The sequence below is a fragment of the Oryctolagus cuniculus genome, chromosome 12 (assembly GCF_051225735.1).
Source record: "Oryctolagus cuniculus isolate XC-2025 breed Fujian yellow rabbit chromosome 12, ASM5122573v1, whole genome shotgun sequence".
Lineage (NCBI taxonomy): Eukaryota > Metazoa > Chordata > Mammalia > Lagomorpha > Leporidae > Oryctolagus > Oryctolagus cuniculus.
Window position 1 is genome coordinate 56,964,651 of NC_142878.1, and position 19,449 is coordinate 56,984,099.

At 44.8% G+C, this 19,449-nt stretch overlaps 1 protein-coding gene across 4 annotated transcripts in view; it reads left to right on the top strand.

Annotated features, from left to right (window-relative positions):
• Positions 1–280: 280 nt before the first annotated feature.
• Positions 281–19,449, top strand: part of FMN1 (formin 1) — a 481,759-nt gene continuing 462,590 nt past the window's right edge. For 2 of the 4 annotated variants that reach the window (XM_070053344.2, XM_089309387.1), the window contains exon 1: positions 1,732–1,868. The gene's annotated coding sequence lies outside the window, so the exon portion shown is untranslated. Of the gene's footprint in view, positions 447–1,179; positions 1,338–1,731; positions 1,869–19,449 lie in introns of those variants that run through there. The other 2 variants (XM_089309385.1, XM_051822097.3) reach the window with 2 other exon arrangements.

The following is a 19,449-nucleotide window of genomic DNA, read 5'->3' on the forward strand; positions in this document are numbered from 1 at the left end:
CTCTGCCTGTCAAAAAAAAAAAAAAAAAAAAGAGAGAGAGAGAGAGAAAGAAAGAAAAAAAAAGGCAAAGCCCTTTCTTTCCTACCTGAAAGAAAAAACTCATTGTTACCCAAATCACATTCCAAATCTCAGTAAAGACTCAAAAGCATTTCATGAAACATTTGCAGGTTTACATTGTTTTGTCCCAAAGAAGTGTCTACTGGTTTATTTTGGCCTCAAGGCCTATACCCATTCATCAGCCCAGAAATAGTTTTCTGTAGCTTTTTTTAAAAAATAAATTTACTTTTCATTCCATTTTTCCAGGAACTTGAAATGTTTATTTTTGCCTTTTATTTGAAAGGCGGAATGCCAGAGCCAGGAGGGCTATGATCTTCAGTTATTGGGTTCATCTGCCAAACGCCAGATCCCGCAGACTGGGCCAGGGAGAAGCCGGAACCAGGAACTCGGTGGGTCTCCCATGGGGGCCGTCTTCTCAGGACTCCCGTATGGGAGTCAGAACACCCGCGCGGAGGCCTAGCCTAGCCACTGTGCCCCAGGAGATTGTCCAGCAGGCACATCCACTGTCCCTTCCTGCACTGCCAGGCCCCTGCTTATTTTTTTCTGCCTTTTAACGGGTTCACCTTTTAGTCTTCCTCGGGTTTAGTCGCCACCCAGCACACCGGGTTTATTCGGAGGGAGGTGGGAAAGCCTGCAGGCGACGCCAGGAAGGCAGGGCGAACGCGGGTGTGGGTTTACGTGTGGCTTCTGTTTCTGGTGCTTTCCTCCCTTGGCTCTCGGAGAGGGGACCACCGACCCCGCCACCGCCACCGGAGGGGCGCAGCTTCGCCGGGTTTCCCCGAGTGGGAACCTCCGGAACCGCGCCTCCGCCATCCCTGCGACCCAGGGCCGAGCTTGCGTCCTTTGTGGTGTCCGGGTGCAGGCGAGTCGGGGACAAAGAGCCGGGGAATGGATTTTGCCCCAGCTGCCCACCTTCCACCAAGCCTAGCCACGACCGCCTCCAATCCGACAGCCTGGACCCTGAGGCGCTCCGTGACCGCACTGCGCCCCTGCCAGGCCCAGCCGGCTCGGTTACGGATTGGGCGCCGCCGCCTCCCGTCCCGCCTCCTTAATCCTTACGCGACGCCGCTGCGCTTTCCCGTTGGTCTTCCGTTCTGCCGATCAGTCGATTGCTCACCTCCCCCAAACAGCTCGTCCGGCCGGCGCGTGCTAGGAAGGCGGAGCCTCTGACTAGGGGCGGGGCCTCGGCGGAGTTGGGCGCAGCGGCTGCTCGGGGCTCCGGCTCTGGACTGGCGCGCGGCATCCTAGCTGCAGCCGCTACGGCTGCCGCACCTGGTCAGGTAAAGAGAGCCTGGTCTTCCTTCTGGCCCTCTGCCCCGCCTCTTCTCCCCGACGGCAGGCTGCCTGTTCCGCCTCCCGGGCATCAGGGTTCTGGTCAAATCTGTTCCCCCCTTGCCGCTGCCTTACCTTCCTCGCCTGCTGCGTCCGTTCCTCCGGCTCCTCGCTGCGGAGCTCCCGTCGTGAACTCTCAGTTCCCATCCCTGTGGACCCACCCGTGTGGTCTCCTTCCCAGCAGGGGCACAGGGAAGGTGGAAAGGGTTGAGGGGCGGGAGAGAGAGGGGGGACGCCGCGCTCTGTTTCGAAAGCTGTGTGGCCCAGTGGGCTTGGATTCGGATCGGAAGCTTCTTCGTAATTATGATTGCAGGATGACCAGAAGGATAGCTGTTGCCGTCTGGGATTTGTTTCTGTAGGTGACATTCACCACCACCCTCCCCCCCTTTTCCTTGCATCGTTGTCATCGTCACCATCACCTCCACCACCACCAACAACTCTCTTCCTCCATCGGAGCTCTTCAGGTTCTGTACAGGCATGTAAGTGCTGACCTGCCCCCACCCACCACCGCCGGATAGCAAGCAGTGCCCTTGCCCCTTGTGGCCACAGCCGACCCCTCTGAACTCAAGGACGAGTAGCCCCGGGGCGGAGTGTGAAGGCAGAGCAGAGGTAGGGGGAGTGTCTTTAGCCCCGACTGCAGTCGAGTTTGGCAAAGAAAACCTTGTGTTTTCATCATCTGTATTTCTGCTTGCTGACTCTGGGGGAGTTGGGTGGGGGCACTCGCACCCTCCTGACGGAGTGAATGCAGAGTCCAGGGCCCGCTGTGCAGTCCTGTGCAGCGTGGAAGCTGCAGTCGTTAGAGGTCAGTGCCCAGACTCAGTTCTTTAAGAGAACTGGTCAGGCAGCAGAACATCTGAATGTCTTCCACAGTGACTCCAGTTGAACTAAAGCGTGTTCGCTATCCATGTTTGCATAGGGGGTATGTGTCATCGTGTGCTATGCCACCTTGGGGAATCTAAATCCCTAGGGGGGACAGTTATGTTTTATTGTCTTCACCAGGTAGCATCTCAGGGGTGTGTACCACTGAGATCCAACGGCCACTGCTCAGCTCTTTCTGGGGTTAACCACAAAATGTGGTGGGTCGCAGTCTGAAGTTCTTTTCAGGAGGGAAAATAGGCTAAGAACTGTGTACCAGATTCACTGTCACTGTGGAAGATGTTGGTTTGAAAGTATTTTGCAAGTTCTACTCCTTCTTGGTCAGAGGTCTCTAACCGTGAGTCTCCTTTCTGTGAGCTCTGCTGTAGTCCATAGTAGAAACAGCAAATAAATGCCTTTAGACAAACTGAAGAACAATGGCCTTACTGAGGGAGATAAGCTTGGGAGGTAGTATCTCATGATGGCTAAACTTGTAAACTTGTTAGACTACGTTCAAATCCTGGACCAGCCACTTCCTAGCTGAGTGATTTGAGCAAAGTGCTTACCTTCTTGAACTTTCTTTTCTCATTTGAAAAATAAAGGTAATATTATATGCCTCCTAGGAGAATTTATGAAGACCAAATGAAATAATATAGGTAAAGTGCTTAGTACTTCCTGGCATCCAATCAGTGGAGACTTAGGGGGAGCTGCTGTTAATAATAGCAGCCAACAACAGTAATGAAGACCAGTGTTCTGTCCCTAAAAAATTGTGCGTTCTTTCCCACTGTCATTCTCTTTGTTACGTCTCAAGCTAATGAGGGGTGCTCTTCCTCAGGTTCCTCACGGAGCTGCATCTTGGAGGGGTGTCGCTAGCGAAGCCACCTGTGTTTGGCCAGCCATTTCTCTTACCAGCCTGCACTAGTGCTTAACAAGCTCTCGGTTGAGATGCAGTACAGATGCAGCTTTGGAGAAGGTTCCTGGCTCTTGGGCCTGTCTTGGGCTGTTCCTTTCTCTCTGGCTGCTCAGTGTACTGGCTTGATAAATTGTGCCTTTGACAGAATCAGTAGTGAATGCATTGACTTCAGCCCAGGGGAAGCACAACTACTTTTCTGCAAATGCCCCCGGGAATAGAAGAAATTCTAACTTGCCATCATGGAAGAACTTGTATTTTACAGTATCTTGCTTTTTTAAAGATAATATATTTGGCCCTTCCCATGTAGAGAACAGCAAGAGATTTCTAACTATGGGGTTCAGCCTTCTTATTTAGAACAGGGGGGTTCACCGTTATATTTGATATGGGGAGACACTTTGACATTATGTTAATTGTGATCCTTTGTTTTATATGGGATAGAAATCCAGCAGGAAGAGTTCTAAGCAGACTGTGCACTTTTGACTCCTATAATTGCATCAGGCCCGTGGCCTACTATCTTGGTTAGAAAGCTGGTCTACCCTCAAGGGATCCTGAGATTCGAATGCTTTGAAGGTTTTTGAGTTTTTTTTTTTCCCATCTTTTGTGGTTCTACTCTTGTTTCTCTGTGTTGGCCTTTCCTATCACAGACCCAGTTCTTCTAGTAGCTTCGTAGACTCTGGACTCACATCCTCTGGTTCTGTGACACAAAGGAAGCATCCTTCTCCTTCAGCTCCAAAGTGGAAAATTTCCGGGAAGAACTGTCATGAACGAGGCCTCTGTCACAGGCATGACTTGCCTGGGCTAAATACTCTGCTCAAGGGAAAGTGGCTTAATAGGTCCTAGGATTGTCTGAGATGGGTCTTACAGCCTAGACTTTCTCCATTGGCAGTCTCAGAATTAGTGGAGCTGTCCCAAAGGAAGGGGAATGAGCAGACTGGAACTTCATGTGACGATCCTCAGCATCCTCCATGGAGCTGTGAGAAGTACTTCTCTCCTACCTCATTTGCTGGACCTCAAATTCCAGTTTTATGCCAAGACTTTGGACTTCTGCTTATCTTCCTAGGCTGTGGTGTGTTTGAGTTGATCTTGCCTTTAGTGGTTTTCTTATTAAAACTTTATTTGTGTGAGTGTGAAAACTCATCGATGTAGTGGATAGCATGTAGCCATTCTTCTGTTGGTAGTTGGATCATATTTGGGAATTATTCATAATCTCTGTGGGGACATAGTTTAAACAGCAGCCATTATTTTTAGATGTGCATGGTCTCTGTCTTAAAATCAGCTTACTTCTCAGCAGGCCCAAGCCTGTGTGTTGACAAAGTTACAGCCGTTAATCTGATTTGCTTGATCTTGCAGGGATGCTAAACCATAGGAATTGCATTCTCATGCAGCAAATATGAGCTTGCACCAACAGGCTCGACTTGTGAAGGAACTGAAACATCCCTGTGTTTAGTGTGTGTATGTGAAGTGCTGAGAAAGCAGTCATCTGTGTGCCCTGAAAATAATAATTACTAAAGTGGGAAGACATAAAAAAAAGCTACAAACCTCCTTACCTTGTCAACATAGAGACGCAAGGGTCTGGGAAATTGGCCATGCCTTCACTCAGGTTTCTCAGGTCCTCTGGGTAGAATAAAAAATGTCCAGAGTAATCTAGATTTCTATATTTATTTTGTCCTTGAACACATTCTCTGGTGCGAGAAGGGGGAGAGAGCTGGTTCTCTGGCCCTCTCATTTTCCTGAAATAACTAAGATCTCTGCAGGAACTAACTAGGTTTCTATTGTTAAACCAATGCACCTCTTACCTCCTCTCCTTGATCAAAACTGACTTTGGCGATCCATCTTGTTATTCCTTTTTCTCCTTTCTAAGGGGCTGTAGATTGTTAAGACTAACGCCTTTCAAAACAAACAGAAACCTTTTTCCCTTCTTTGTCTACCAGGGGAGAAGATATTGTGCAGGTTAGCAGGACTTTTTAACATTCCTGTTGGGCATCAGGATCTAGGCATTCACTGAGAGGTACAGACAGCCAGAGGGAAGGAACTCAGGCTGTGAAGGCAGGGCAGGAGACACCATTATGATGCTGCAGCAGCGAGGGTCCTGCTACCAACATCCTTGCCACAGGCTTCCGTGTCACAGCAGGAGCGCTCTGGTGCCTGTCCCTGTGGAAGAAGCACACGAACATGACGTGACAACTCCGCGCAGCAGAGCAGTGCTGGTTAAACACCCTGTTAGCCGTGATTGCCTCTTTTACCCACATGGGTATCCACAGCCACCCAGCCTCAGATGCCTTCTCCTGTGATGTCCTCTGTGAAATACAGAAAGAAGACTGCAGATGTTTCAGAGGGAAGGCAAAGCTGTCTGGTTGTTAGAAGCCCTCCCTGGGGACCCACATACTGGTAATTTCGGGGGACCATCAGGTTTCCCAAACCTTGATATTTGTGCAGATTAAGCCCATGTGGAATTGTCGAATGAATGATGCTGTCTGTGGTGAGAGAGAACCTTTCTGAGCAGCACATGGGTGATCATGTCTCCTGCTCCCCAAGAGCTCTTCCCTGGGGGCCCAGGCACTCTCTTCAAGGTCTCATTTCTTGAAGTATGGAAGAGCAGGTTTCCTGCTCTTTGATGGTATTAGGATGTTGGGCTAGGATGGAGCAATTATTTTGTAATAACTGCTATTTTGTGTTTAATGATCTTTCTCGTTTGTGAAAACTGCAACGGGGCACATATTTTAAAGATTTATTTACTTATTTGAAAATCAGAGTTACACAGAGAGGCAGAGAGAGAGAGAGAGAGGAGAGAGAGAGAGGTCTTCCATCTGCTGGTTCACTCCTCGATTGGCCACAATGGCCAGAGCTAAGCTGATCCGAATCCAGGAGCCAGGAGCTTCCTCCGGGTCTCCCACGTGCATGCAGGGGCCCAAGGACTTGGGCCATCTTCTACTGCTTTCCCAGGCTATAGCAGATAAGTGGATTGGAAGTGGAGCATCTGGGACTTGAACCGGCGCCCATATGGGAATGCAGGCATGGCAGGTGGTGGTTTTACTGGCTATGCCACAGCGCCGGCCCCGCAAATATTGTTAAAGTGTGTTCACTCACCAAGAGGCAATAAATAAGACTTTTGTCTCTTCTTCCCAGGGATGCACTGCTCTTTCCACCTAGTCCCTAGAGTCTTAGCCCTGTGAATACTAATAAAGCTGATTTTCAGTTGTTATATCATGGAGTCCATGTAATCTGTTGTTCTATTCTGAGAAAAAAATGTCCTCACTGTCGATTCTAAGGAAAAGTAGTGCACATGAATTGTATGTTCTTTCTGTGTCCATCATGGGCTTAATACTGGAGATTTAAAGTGCATCCTTAGGTTACAATCTGCTGGTACCTGTGTGTAGTACATAAGTTGTGCAATACCTCTTGTGTAGATGGGAAAATCAGGACTTATGGAGCTCAATGTGCTTGCTTAAGGGTAGAGCTCCAAAGGGAATCTGGATAGAATTGCCCTACCTGCTGGGCTTGCATTCTGCTTTCTGGTAAGAAATTCTGCTTGCATTCTGTTTGCATTCTGCCCTGGTAAGCCCCAAAGAACATTCCTGGTTTTACTTTTTTTTAACTTTCAAAGTAGGATAAGCCATAAATATACTTCAGTACTCTGAGTGTGGGTCTGGTGAAAAGTAAGAGTTGGCTTTTTTTAGGCATCAAAATTGTTATCCTTTCTCTTTATAGATGAAGGCAGCCACTTCAGGAAAAATTTAAAGCCTCACTCATTATTTGGAAAGTTTTGCAAATCATTTTTTAAAAGCTGAAAAAACTGGATTTCTTCTGTGGAATTGGCATCAGTTTATGCTTTTTGCCAGTGTCCTTGTCTCCTTTTACCTCTGTTTCTTGTGTAGCATCCTCTACCTTCTACCTATGGGACTATAGCTGGGCTTTTGAATCCCCTGTTTCTTTTCCATCTACCCCACCCACCCAAATAAGTAGGAATAGAGTATATCACTCATAATAGGGGATCCTGTCTTGTGTTGAGGTCACTTTCTGGTTTGTCTTAAGCTCATCCTAATTTTAACATATGCAACATAGGTTAATTCCTTGGTATCACAATGTCTTAAGGAAAATTGTAGCAGATTGATTAAAATAAAAGAAAACCAATTTTCCCCAAACAGGAGCCTATTATTTCTTACCCTATAACTCTTGTTCCCATACATTCTCCAGGCAGGTGACAAGATTTGTGTCAACTTGTACAGTGGAGAAAACTAAGATGGAGAGAGAAAAAGTGACTGGCTTAAGGACACTCATCTTCTCAGCAGTGCAGCCAAGAATAGATCCAGGTCACCTGACTCCCTGGGCTTTGTCCATTAAGTCACTCAACTTGTCTTCAGGAAGCAATAGCCCTGCCAACTAGAAAAATTAAGAGGGTAGTCAACTCTCAGGTCCTGTTTTGGGGGCTTAGCTTCCCCTTCTCCCATCTTTGGTTACATTGTATCTGGAGCTGCCAAATTGTAGCATTATTAGCTAAATTCAGGAACTTAACCAATATAGAAATTATTAAGGAAAACAAAATTCTGAAATTATAGTCACGAATTGGACAGATGACAAAGCAAAATGCAAAGCTAGCTGAATGTTCCAAAGTAGTTGTATAGGGCAATGCTTCTCTAACCATGCGTAAAAAACACATAGAGGAGAGGAGAAGGGGCATATTGCCTGCGATATGTTTAGAATTATGACATGGGCCCTCCAGAATAGCATTGGAAGTCAACATCACGAATAGGAAAATAATTTTGAAAAGTGCTAAGCCAATTTTTTTTAAAGAGTGCTTTAACATTGCAGTCAGTGCAGAATATACAAATCCTATTGCTGGAAAAAGATGGAGTCAAATACACAGAGAAAGCAGAACTACTCTATTCTCACTTTGCTCCTTGTCTTTTCACTTCAAATAGGAATCTCCATCTTGTTTGAGATACGTAGCTCATCTGTTTTATTTATTTATTTGAGAGAGGGAGAGAGGGAGACAGAGAGTAAGAGAGAGCAAGAGTACTCTCATTTGCTGGTTCATTCCCCAAATGCCTGTGATAGCCTACGCCAAATGCTGAATTCAAGAGCTGGGAACTCCATCCACGTCTCCCACATGAATGGCAAGAACCCAGTTACTTGAGTCACCATCAGTGTCCCAGGGTCTGCATTAGCATGAGGCTGGAGTCAGAAACTGAAGCTGCACTCCAATGTGGGATGCTGATATCTTTGCCACTAGGCTAAACACCTGTCCCATTGTTGTCATCGTCATCATCATCCTCTCTCTCAAAACACCATGTTCATTTATGTTTCAAGCTGTTTCTTTCTGGGAAGGTGGAAAGCTCAAATGCTCGTCCTTCTTAAGGTCACACCCCTCCGCAGAGTTAGTCAAGGCTCCAAGAGACTTACTTGGTGCCACAGCACTGGGAAATGGAACCCCCTTGGTCGTCTAGGCATCAGACCACACAGGTTCCACGGCAGTGCCGAGTGTTTCTGCTCATCTGGCTTTCTCAGTTGTGACCATCTTCAGCTGTGCCAAGGTCATGCTTGGTCCACGGGAATCTCTTGGTGCTGTTTCCTATGGTTCCTTCTGCCTAGATGTATCACAGATAATTGTAGCTCCTCTGGGGGCACTGCCAGTAATCAGGGCTTGGTTCCACCCTCTACCAGGATGCACATGTCTCTTCCTTTCTCAACAGTCCAGAGGAGATAATTCTGCCATTACATTTCTGTACACTCCTTATATCTATCAATCCCATTCCAATTACATCCCCCAAGAAATTTTCCCATGCTCTTCTAAGAGTATAGGATTTTGGAAAAGAAAATCCAGAAATATTCACAGTCTATCTCTTTTTCTCCTTAACTCATATTCTTGTGATAAAAATGAGCACCAATTCTGATATCTGCCTTATTGAGGGTCAAACAAGAGTGGAAAATATGAGGAGAAACAAAAATAAACATAGGTTTATATCTCTGAACATTACTTGTGATTTTGGACATTTGTTTTGTTCACATCCATTTTCCTTTCCTTGTCCCTTGTCAGAACTAGTTACACTAGGTTGGAAATCTGAAATCTGACCCAAGCTGAGCCAGATGGATTATTTTCCCCAGCTAGAGTCTGGTATTGAAAGATTATGGAAATCAAGAGAGGTTAGATTTAAGCCATACACGGTAAGAGAAATGCCCTTGAGAGAAGGCCTACGAGGCTATATTTCATTTTCCTTCTAATCTTTCTCTCATTTCCTGAATTTGCCATCAATAGGTTTCTCTTTTTGCATAAAGTAGCCAAAATCAGTTTCAGTTACTGACCACCAGAAGTAACGTAGGAATGGCCTCCAAGCGGCTGGTGTTTTGTTGCAGCAGATTAAGCTGCCACTTGTGATGCTGGCATCCCTTATGAGCACTGCTTCACGTCCCAGATGCTCCATTTCTGGTACCGCTCCTTGCTCCTGTGCCTAGGAAAGCGGCAAAGGATTGCCCAAGTATCTGGGCCCCTGCCACCCACGTGGAGACCCAGATGGAGGCTTTTGCCTGGCCCAACCTGGCTGTTGCAGTCATCTGGGGGAGTAAAGCATGGATGGTCGAGAGAAAGCTGAAACTCGATAGTTGAAGAGGTATTAAGACAGAAGTATGGCCGGCGCCGTGGCTCAATAGGCTAATCCTCCGCCTTGCGGTGCCGGCACACCGGGTTCTAGTCCCGGTCGGGGTGCCGGATTCTGTCCTGGTTGCCCCTCTTCCAGGTCAGCTCTCTGCTGTGGCCAGGGAGTGCAGTGAAGGATGGCCCAAGTGCCTGGGCCCTGCACCCCATGGGAGACCAGGAGAAGCACCTGGCTCCTGCCATTGGATTAGCGCAGTGCGCCGGCCGCAGCGCGCTGGCCGCGGCGGCCATTGGAGGGTGAACCAACGGCAAAAGGAAGACCTTTCTCTCTGTCTCTCTCTCTCTCACTGTCCACTCTGCCTGTCAAAAAAAAAAAAAAAAAAAAAGACAGAAATATTTAAGTATGTAAGATGTATTCATTTAACAATTTAAAATGACGGTTGCAGGAATTATACTTTTGATCCTGGAACAACTTTTGCCCGCTGTTTTGAGGACTGTTTTTACCTGTGGACACTGCTTTGTAGTAGAGCCACTGACACTCTAGAGAACAGTGAGATGATGTGCAGGATTTTGAGGCTGTGCTGAAGAGGCCAGGAGTGTCTTGAGAAGTGGCTGGCTGCAAGGTGTTTAAAAGACTTGAGGATCACCGGCGCCGCGGCTCAATAGGCTAATCCTCCACCTGCGGCGCCGGCACATCTGGTTCTAGTCCCGGCCAGCTCTCTGCTATGGCCCAGGAGTGCAGTGGAGGATGGCCCAAGTCGTTGGGCCCTGCACCAGCATAGGAGACCAGGAGAAGCACCTGGCTCCTGGCTTCAGATCAGCGTGGTGCACCGGCCGCAGCGGCCATTGGAGGGTGAACCAACGGCAAAAAGGAAGACCTTTGTCTCTCTCTCTCTCACTGTCCACTTTGCCTGTCCAAAAAAAAAAAAGACTTTAGGATCACACAGGGGAGTTGGATTTACTCATTGCAGCTCTGGAAGAACAAGCACCAATGGAAAGAAATAATTGGAAATTGATTTGGAGAGAAGCTAAGTTTGTTTACATTTAGAGCTATCTAGAGTGCTAGGAGGTTTCTGTATAGGGTAGAAAACTCTGTGGTAGAGGAGTTCAAGGTTATGCTGACTGGCCATTCCCAAGTGTTGCAATATGGAAGAGAGGCCAGGGAAGGGAGGTAGGACAAAAATGGATAATGTCTACATTTTTTTCAAATTGAAGATCTCATCTTTAAACTAGAAATGCCAACCCACGTTTCAGCAGAGTGTAATAGGAGTTAAAGCATTTCATGAATATAGTTTTATGAAAATTTTCTGCATTTAACAAAAACAAAACAAAACAAAACATAGGCTATAAACTTTCATTGATAGAAGAAGACATTTCCAAAAAGTAAGGGAAACAAAAATTTGTTTCCTAATCTCTAAATTGGAATTACAATGGTGCTTAAATTTTTCACAGCCAGTGGTTCACTGTTACTGGAAAAAAAAAAAAAAAAAAAAAAAAAAAAAAAACTTCTGCGATATTAACATAATAATACAAGACCCAGGGAATACTGATTCTTCTACAATAAACTGAATGGATTTCTTGAATTATTTTAAGGAATGAATACAAATCCTAACTTTTTCTTCCAAACCACTCCTAAATAAGTGAAAAAATATGTTTATTGTTGTCCCTTAGACCGAAACTAATATAGCTTGTCTACCAGATAGCTTGTCTACCACCCGCAAAACATCGCACATAAGCTAACCCCTGTTAACCATGTAATCATCATATACTTTAGATAGTTATTCTTAACTAGGGCATAGGAACTGCATTACTAGTGACAACTAGCTTGTCACCACAGCAAACAGATGTTGACATTCAGTAATCACTTCTTAAAAAATCAACTTAGTTTGAAAATCCTGGTCTTAAAGACTCCATCAGACACAGCCTGACATGAAGCTTTTCATAATCTCTTTTATAACCGCTCACTCTTCCATCTAAAAACCTTTAAAAATGGCAACATCCACATAGCCATTTATTACCTCTGTCTTTATTTAAGTGGATTGCACTTATAAAGACCATTCAAAAGAATCCAGTCGTTTATGCTTTACAGGATTCTCAAGTAATTTTTAAGGCACTGCAATACAAGTAAAAAAATACTATATTTTAAGATGTAAATAAGAGGAAAGAAAAATAATCATAGGAGCAGAGCCTGAGGTAAAATTCTGTTTAAAAATCATTTTTCTAGCATAGGGCCGGCGCCGCTAGGCGGAGGATTAGCCTAGTGAGCCGCGGCGCCGGCACACCGGGTTCTAGTCCCGGTCGGGGCGCCGGATTCTGTCCCGGTTGCCCCTCTTCCAGGCCAGCCCTCTGCTGTGGCCAGGGAGTGCAGTGGAGGATGGCCCAGGTGCTTGGGCCCTGCACCCCATGGGAGACCAGGAAAAGCACCTGGCTCCTGGCTCCTGCCATCGGATCAGCGCGGTGCGCTGGCCGCAGCGCGCCGGCCACGGCGGCCATTGGAGGGTGAACCAACGGCAAAGGAAGACCTTTCTCTCTGTCTCTCTCTCTCACTGTCCACTCTGCCTGTCAAAAAATAAATAAATAAATATTGAAAAATCATTTTTCTAGCGTAGAAAATAAACCCAGTATAAAGACAAAAATAACAATGATCTCTATTCCTACCAGGAAGCATTACTTCTTGGGATATTTGTTCCTTTTCTCTATTTTTAGGAATCATTTTTTATTTTTTTCTGTAATTTTTTAAAAGATTTTATTTATTTGGGACCAGCACTGTGGCGTAGCAGGTTAAGCCGCCGCCTGCAGTGCCGGCATTCCATATGGGCACCGGTTCAAGTCCTGGCTGCTCCACTTCTGATCCAGCTCTCTTCTGTGGCCTGGGAAAGCAGTGGAAGATGGCCCTAGTCTTTGGGCCCCTGCACCTGTGTGGGAGACCCGGAGGAAGCTCCTGGCTTCTGGTTGTCCCAGCTCTAAACATTGCAGCCAATTGGGGAGTGAACCAGTGGATGGAAGACTTCTCTCTCTGCCTCTCCTTCTCTCTCTGTGTAACTCTGACTTTCAAATAAATAAATAAACCTTTTAAAAATATATATTATTTATATATTTGAGAGGTAGAAGAGTTAGAGAGAGAGAAAGTGAAAGATCTTCCATGCGTGGTTCACTCCCCAAATGGCCGCAATGTCCGGAGCTGGGACAACCAGGGACAACCAGAAGCCAGGAGCCAGGAGTCTCTTCCAGGTCTCCCATGTGGGTGCAGGGGCCCAAGCACTTGGACCATCTACTACTACTTTCCCAAGCTATAGAAGAGAGATGGATCGGAAGAGGAGCAGTTGGGACTAGAACCAGCCTACATATGGGATGCCAGTGCGCAGGCAGAGGCTTAGCCTACTATGTCGCAGCGCTGGCCCCTGGAATCAAACTTTTTAAAAGTGGCATGTTGATAATCAAGAATTCCAATAAAGTAGAAAAGTACAAAAGTATTTAAAAAAAAGTCATTTCAGATACTACAATTTACATTGTTAACTATAGGTGAACTATTTTCAGACATTATCAATTCAAATGGATGTTTAGGTAGAAATGCTTTTATAAACATGAATAAAAATGCTGTTTACAACCCAAGTAATACATGATTTCTTTTCTTGAATTCTAAGCAATAAAAAAAAAAAACTGAACTGAAACCAAAAGAATGGTTCAACTTCAAATAATTTTCCTCATATAAATATATCTATATTATTTCTTTAAAAACAGGCTCTCTGCCTAAAAATGAAATGATCATATAGTTGGAGTCATTTGTTATTATATTGTTGTTTTAATAAATTATTTCTTTAGATAGTATCAATCGATTCCCTTTTTTAAAACAAAGATTTATTTTATTTATTTGAAAGGCAGAGTTACAGTAAGAGAGAGGAAGTACCTTCCATCTGCTGGCTCAGTCCCCAAAAGGTCACCAGCCAGAGTTGGGCCAAGCCAAAGCCAGGAGCCCAAAATTCCACGTGGGTCTGCCACATGTGTGGCAAGGGGATAAGCACTTGGGCTATCTTCTGCTTTACCAAGCACATTAGCAGGGAACTGGATTGGAATCAGAGCAGCCAACACTCAAACTAGTGCTCTGATATGGGTTTCTGGCAATGCAGGTGGTGGCTTGACTGGCTATGCTACACCACCAGCCTCTCAACCTCTTTTGTGATAGATTAGCAGTTTTGATTTTTTTTACCCCTTTTCATCTTCCACCTTCTGAGTATTAGTAAATGTATTATTATTTCTATATAGCTCAGGCCATAACAGTCCATTTTGTTTTTGTGAATTTTGAGAATTGCTTGTTAGTCGCTCTAAATTTAAATAGATTTAATGCATGAATCCTCTGGTTGTGGCATCTTTACACATTCACTTATTTTACCTACTGTTTGATAAATGTCAACTCACTAACTTGATAAAATTGTTCATAATTTCTAATACTTTGGTTCTCTGAAATTGTGTTGGCCATTATCATTGATGCACTATTGTGTTATTGAGTGTCTACTTGGGAGTAGGCATTACTGAACTATAGAAGTTCAGTATTGAGAACTCACAGTGTTTGTCCATAAGAATTGAGAGCAACTAGCACATCCTAGATTCCTAATGTGTTATCTCTGTACCAGATGTTTTATTATTTTTTTATCTTCCTTGTCCATCATAGCACCAGGCACTCCATAAGCCCTCAATTAATACAATTAATACTGGCTTAATTGAATGTGCTTTTATGTGCCATTTGACTTTGGTAAGTACATTTAAAGTTGTATCTAATTTTATCTTGGCAGCAGATCTATTAGGTAGGCATTTATTGTCTCCATTTTATAGACAAAGAAGCTGATTCTCAGTGAGTAATATCCTGAAGTTATACAGGTGGGTTTGATTGTAAAACTCATCCTCTATGACACCAGGCCAGCTTTTAGTAATAGAGAAAAAAGGGCACTTGAACTGCTGATTATAACCCAGTGGCATGAGTGATATAATAGTGTTATGCTGTCAGGAGGATAAGAGTCTACTTGCTGTTGAATCTCCTTTCTTCTCTCTATTATCTGTCATGCTGATCTGATTTTGAGCAAGCTCCTTTACTTCTCTAAGCCTCAGTTTCCTATCTGTGAAAATGAGGTTAATAGTACAAAGATTATGCCTACCACAAGTGCTCAAGAAGTAGTAGCTATCCATATCATTTTTCCAAGTGCTGGATGCACAAAGGAAGGAATAGTTTTTCCTTTGTGCTTGGACTTTGCTAAAAGCATAGGAATTCATCTGGTGAGAGGTAGGTGGAGTCTTGGCAGAAGAGAAGCATGAAACATGGAACAAGAGATTTTGATGAGATGCATGATACCTGCATTACCCTATGTAACTCCTGAAACTTCCTTCCTGCACTGTACATCTCAAGAGTGTCCAAACAGGAGAATCTGTGTTTAGAGAGGCTAACTTGCAAACAGACGTCTTATCTTACTGGACCATCTTGCCATTGAGAAGGTGAATGAGTCAGTGTCTGCACGGCTCTGAGGAACTGTGAGGGGATACGGCACTTTTAGGACTGTTGGTCCAGGAGGCCAGGGGCCATCCCAGGCCAGCTTAAGAGCAAGTGCAGGCCCAGAGAAGCAGCCTAGAGCCTGTTTGATGTTACAGAAATTGTGTGTGTGTTTACATGCTGTTTATCCTTGCTTCATACAGAAAAATAGTAAAAGTCTTACTGATTTTACCCTCTTTTTGAGAACCAGCTTAAGCCAACTTGATGTCAGGCCTTCTTAGTTAAGCAGCTAGTCTACAGCTGACCCTAACTTGAAGGCTCCAGCTTCTGTGCTACAAAAAGCCACTTCTCATTACACTTTCAGTTGTACTTCCAATGACTCCTTCTGGAACAGTAATCTCAGTGACTTCACTAGCCTCTCTCTCTCTCTCTCTGCTTCCATGTTTGCCCTTTCACAGTCTATTTTCCATATGGCGAGTAACTTTTTCAAAAATATAATCAGATTTTTGTCTCTTGCCAGCTTAAAACTTTCCAATATTTTCCCACTGGATTTAGAGCAAAGTTTGGATTCTGTATCATAGCCCTCAAAGTCTATCTGCTCTGGCTCATGTCTTTTGCTCCAGTGTTAACTACTACTAGGCTGTTTGCAGGAGAAGCTGCTCCAGTGGACAGAACATAGCCATTGGTCAGGAAGTGAAAGCTGTCTGCAGCAAGCAGCATTTGGTGTATGGAGGTGATGTTGAGGGGACATCGTGGCTGCAGCTCCCAAAAGGCATAGAAGAGGAGCTCTGCTGAGAGAAGTCAGGAGAAACATCTCTGAAAAAGTGTTGGCAATGGAGCTGTGGTCTGAACAACATTAGGAGTGAAACTGTGAAACAGGTGGAAAGTATGTGCTGTACAAAGGGGAAACCTATATGGAGCCATTTCAGCAAGAAGGAGTGGGCTGGGCTGCACGTGAGCCGCTGGGTATGCTGCAAAATGAAGCTTGAAAAACTGGTGGAGGCCAGACAACATAGGGCCTTCATGCCATTATAAAGATTGGAATCAGAAGAACAAGGGTGACACACAGGAGATTTCACTGTGTGTGACCAACTGAGGAGGTGACATGTCAGACTTTTTGTTTTGAGATTGCTCTGGTGTGAACAGCAGGTAGTGAGCATAGAGAGATCTGGAGGTGCTGCAGTATAGGGTTTCCAGCTGGAGCTGGCTTGCCTGGGACTTTGCTGGTCTTAGCACTGAGGGATCAGCATCCTGGAAATTCCTCACTCGTGGAAAAACCCTGCCGTAGGCAGTGGTTCAGGTGAGAGATAATGGTTATCTCATGGAAGATGCAGAGTCTTCTCTTCCTTCCACTCATTCCGGAGAGTCAGTGTTGTGATCCCTATTGTCGCTCCCCCTCTTCATGGAGGAACGACACTAAACCCTGCCTAGGCTTCATATCCGAGTCATGGCACCATTATGTCGCTCCCCGTCTTCATGGAGGAACGACACTAAACCCTGCCTAGGCTTCATATCTGAGTCACGGCACCATTATGTCGCTCCCCCTCTTCGTGGAGGAACAACACAGGACCCTGCACTGTTCTTTCGTCTGCTCGGCCCTCCCCGGGTTTGCTGCTGGTTCTTCCCAGGTTGGCTACCGACCCTTCCACCTCCGTGGAAGGGCGGTTCCCCCTGGCCACTTTCCCCACTTCCGCGGGGGAGCGGCACACCGCTGGCCGGCTCTCTCAGGGGCTGCTCAGGTGTTCCTTCAGATAGATGTTCCTGGTGCATGTTGTCTCTCTCCTCCTTTATAGTCCTCTTCCACCAATCCCAACTCTGCTACCCACACACTGAGTACGCTGCTCTCCTGCAATCAGGAGCGGGATCAGCTCCTGCAGGTCATCACCCAAGCTGGCAAGAGGCAGCTGCGTAGAAGTTGTTACTCCCTTCTCAGCGCCATATTGTGGGAAAGCAGATGCATAGAATAAGTCTTAATTCCAGTAACCCAGTCCAGTCCGAGTTGCTCCCAGTTGCTCCCCACACCTATTTCTGAAACCCTCTTCTGGTTGATATCCCAGCATATAGGTGCCAACACAGAAACACACTTACCCCTAATGTACAAAAAGTTTTAGGTAAGCCTTTATTTTTATTATTATTATTATTATTTTACACAGGCCTAGTGGTATCCTGTTTTTGACATTTAAGTCCCTGGAGCCTGCCCAAGTGAAGGCCAACCTAGGTAAGAAGGTGGATCAACTCATTGCCCACACCTTCTGCTCACTGTCAAGCTGAGCCCTGAGCTCCTATGCCGTGTCTTCACCGCCAGCTTCCTGGGCCCAGTCTCATTGTCGTGCCTCCCATCCCATCCATGCTTGTTGTTTGTCCTGCTGTACCACAGAGTATATTAATAGTTCCATTACCCCCTAAATAAGTATTTCCACTCCTAGATTTCAGAGCTTGTCCCCTGATACACACAGACACACACGCTTATCTAACATAGATTGTACCTTCACCTTTCACCAAAGAGCCAGAACTTAGAGACACTCTTGGTATTTCTAAGTAATGTCTTAGCTGCAGGCTCAGCACTTGGTGAAATGTTTTAAATTTGGTTTTTTGGAGACTTGCCTCTTTATTTAAAAGCAAAGGAAAGGGGAAGAGATTTGGAGAAATAAAGGCTACCTATTTGTTTTAATGTCTTGTAAAACAGAAGTAGTGGAAGGAGAAAATAGATGGTATAATGCTTGGAAGACTGAGGGTGTTTTCTCCCAGGATGCCAGTTCTCTCCCTAGGAGTAACCTAGGAACTCTCCATAATTGAGATTTTATCTCTTAGAGAATAATTCCTCCCTCTGAAAGGAATCTAGCTTTATTAGTTGAAGTTGGCATGTGGTAAGAAAACCTCTCTTCATTTGAAAGTTCTCATTCATAGGGATCAGCTCCACAGGTCTGAATCCAGAATTTGCAGCAGAAATCCTGATACAATCAAACCATTACTTTTCACCTTAGAAACATTGGCGTGTAGAGCATGCAAAGATTTTTGATTGCCCATCTATCCCATAATTGAGGTAGTCACTCACACATAGAGGTCTTTCATTAGTAACATTCAGAGAGCATGGGAGTTGCAAACATAAAAAATTATATAATATTTGCTGAATTTGATCTTATGCATCCAAAAATCTAGTGGCTAATATTGGTCAAGATATACTTGATTGTTGACCCCTTAAATATCATGGATCAAATTAGGTGTGTTAAGGAATCAAATGGTCTAATTAATGAATCAAGAAAATGTTAATGGATATTGGGGTCTACTTTTTTATTTGAAGTAAAAATTTTGTGATTTGGAATATAATAGAATATATCATAAGAGAATAAAGATTCTTTGCCTTTACATGAAGAACATACACTCTTGCAACTAAAAAATTAGTTCAGGATGGACATGGTTCTAAAGGCAAACTCATCCAAACACCCAGCCTTTCTGAGAGGTAAAATCACTAAGAACTAGTAATGATATGGGATATTAGAAGGAAGAGGACTGATATTATCTGTAGAGCAAAGAGGATAATGGCTTAATTTCTTGAAAACTTATATCAAACTGTCAATAACATGCACTTGAAAATGTCTAATAGCAACCTTCCAAAGAAATCCATTCCATTTGGATGTCTTTGATTTTCCTTTCTTTATGATGAGACCCATATTTATCACTGAGTTTTCTCTCAATCTTTTCTATGTCACTTGCTTCTTCTTCATCCTATGCAAAATAAATAACCCAGCAATAGCTTATTTACGGGTCTCAATGAGGCCTCTTTAATAGCACTAATAATAGTTTATCATGTTGAAATTTATCTCTTTCCTATTTACATAGGATTTCATCCACCACTTAAAACTTCCCTGAGTTATTTCCTGGAGTCTCATATGTGTTTAGCAATCAGAACAACCACGTTTCTCCTCCAGCCTCCTCCTCGAGGCAGCTTGGCCCATCTTCTGCTGCAGGTGCCCTCCATTAAAACAATGCCTGTCTGTGCACCATGGGCTTCTGTGATGGTCTTTTTGAATTCTTAGGGCACTGAAGGTGCAGGGCATGGGTAACAATGGCTTATTTTTCAATATTGGGCCCTGATGCAGTGCTCCTTGGTTCCATAGTCTTACAAAGTCTTTTATGAACTCAAAGACATTTCCCACCTTCCTTGCTTTGTCTAAGTCAGATAACTCTGCCTTTCTCAGTATTGTCTGCATCTTCTCTCTCTCC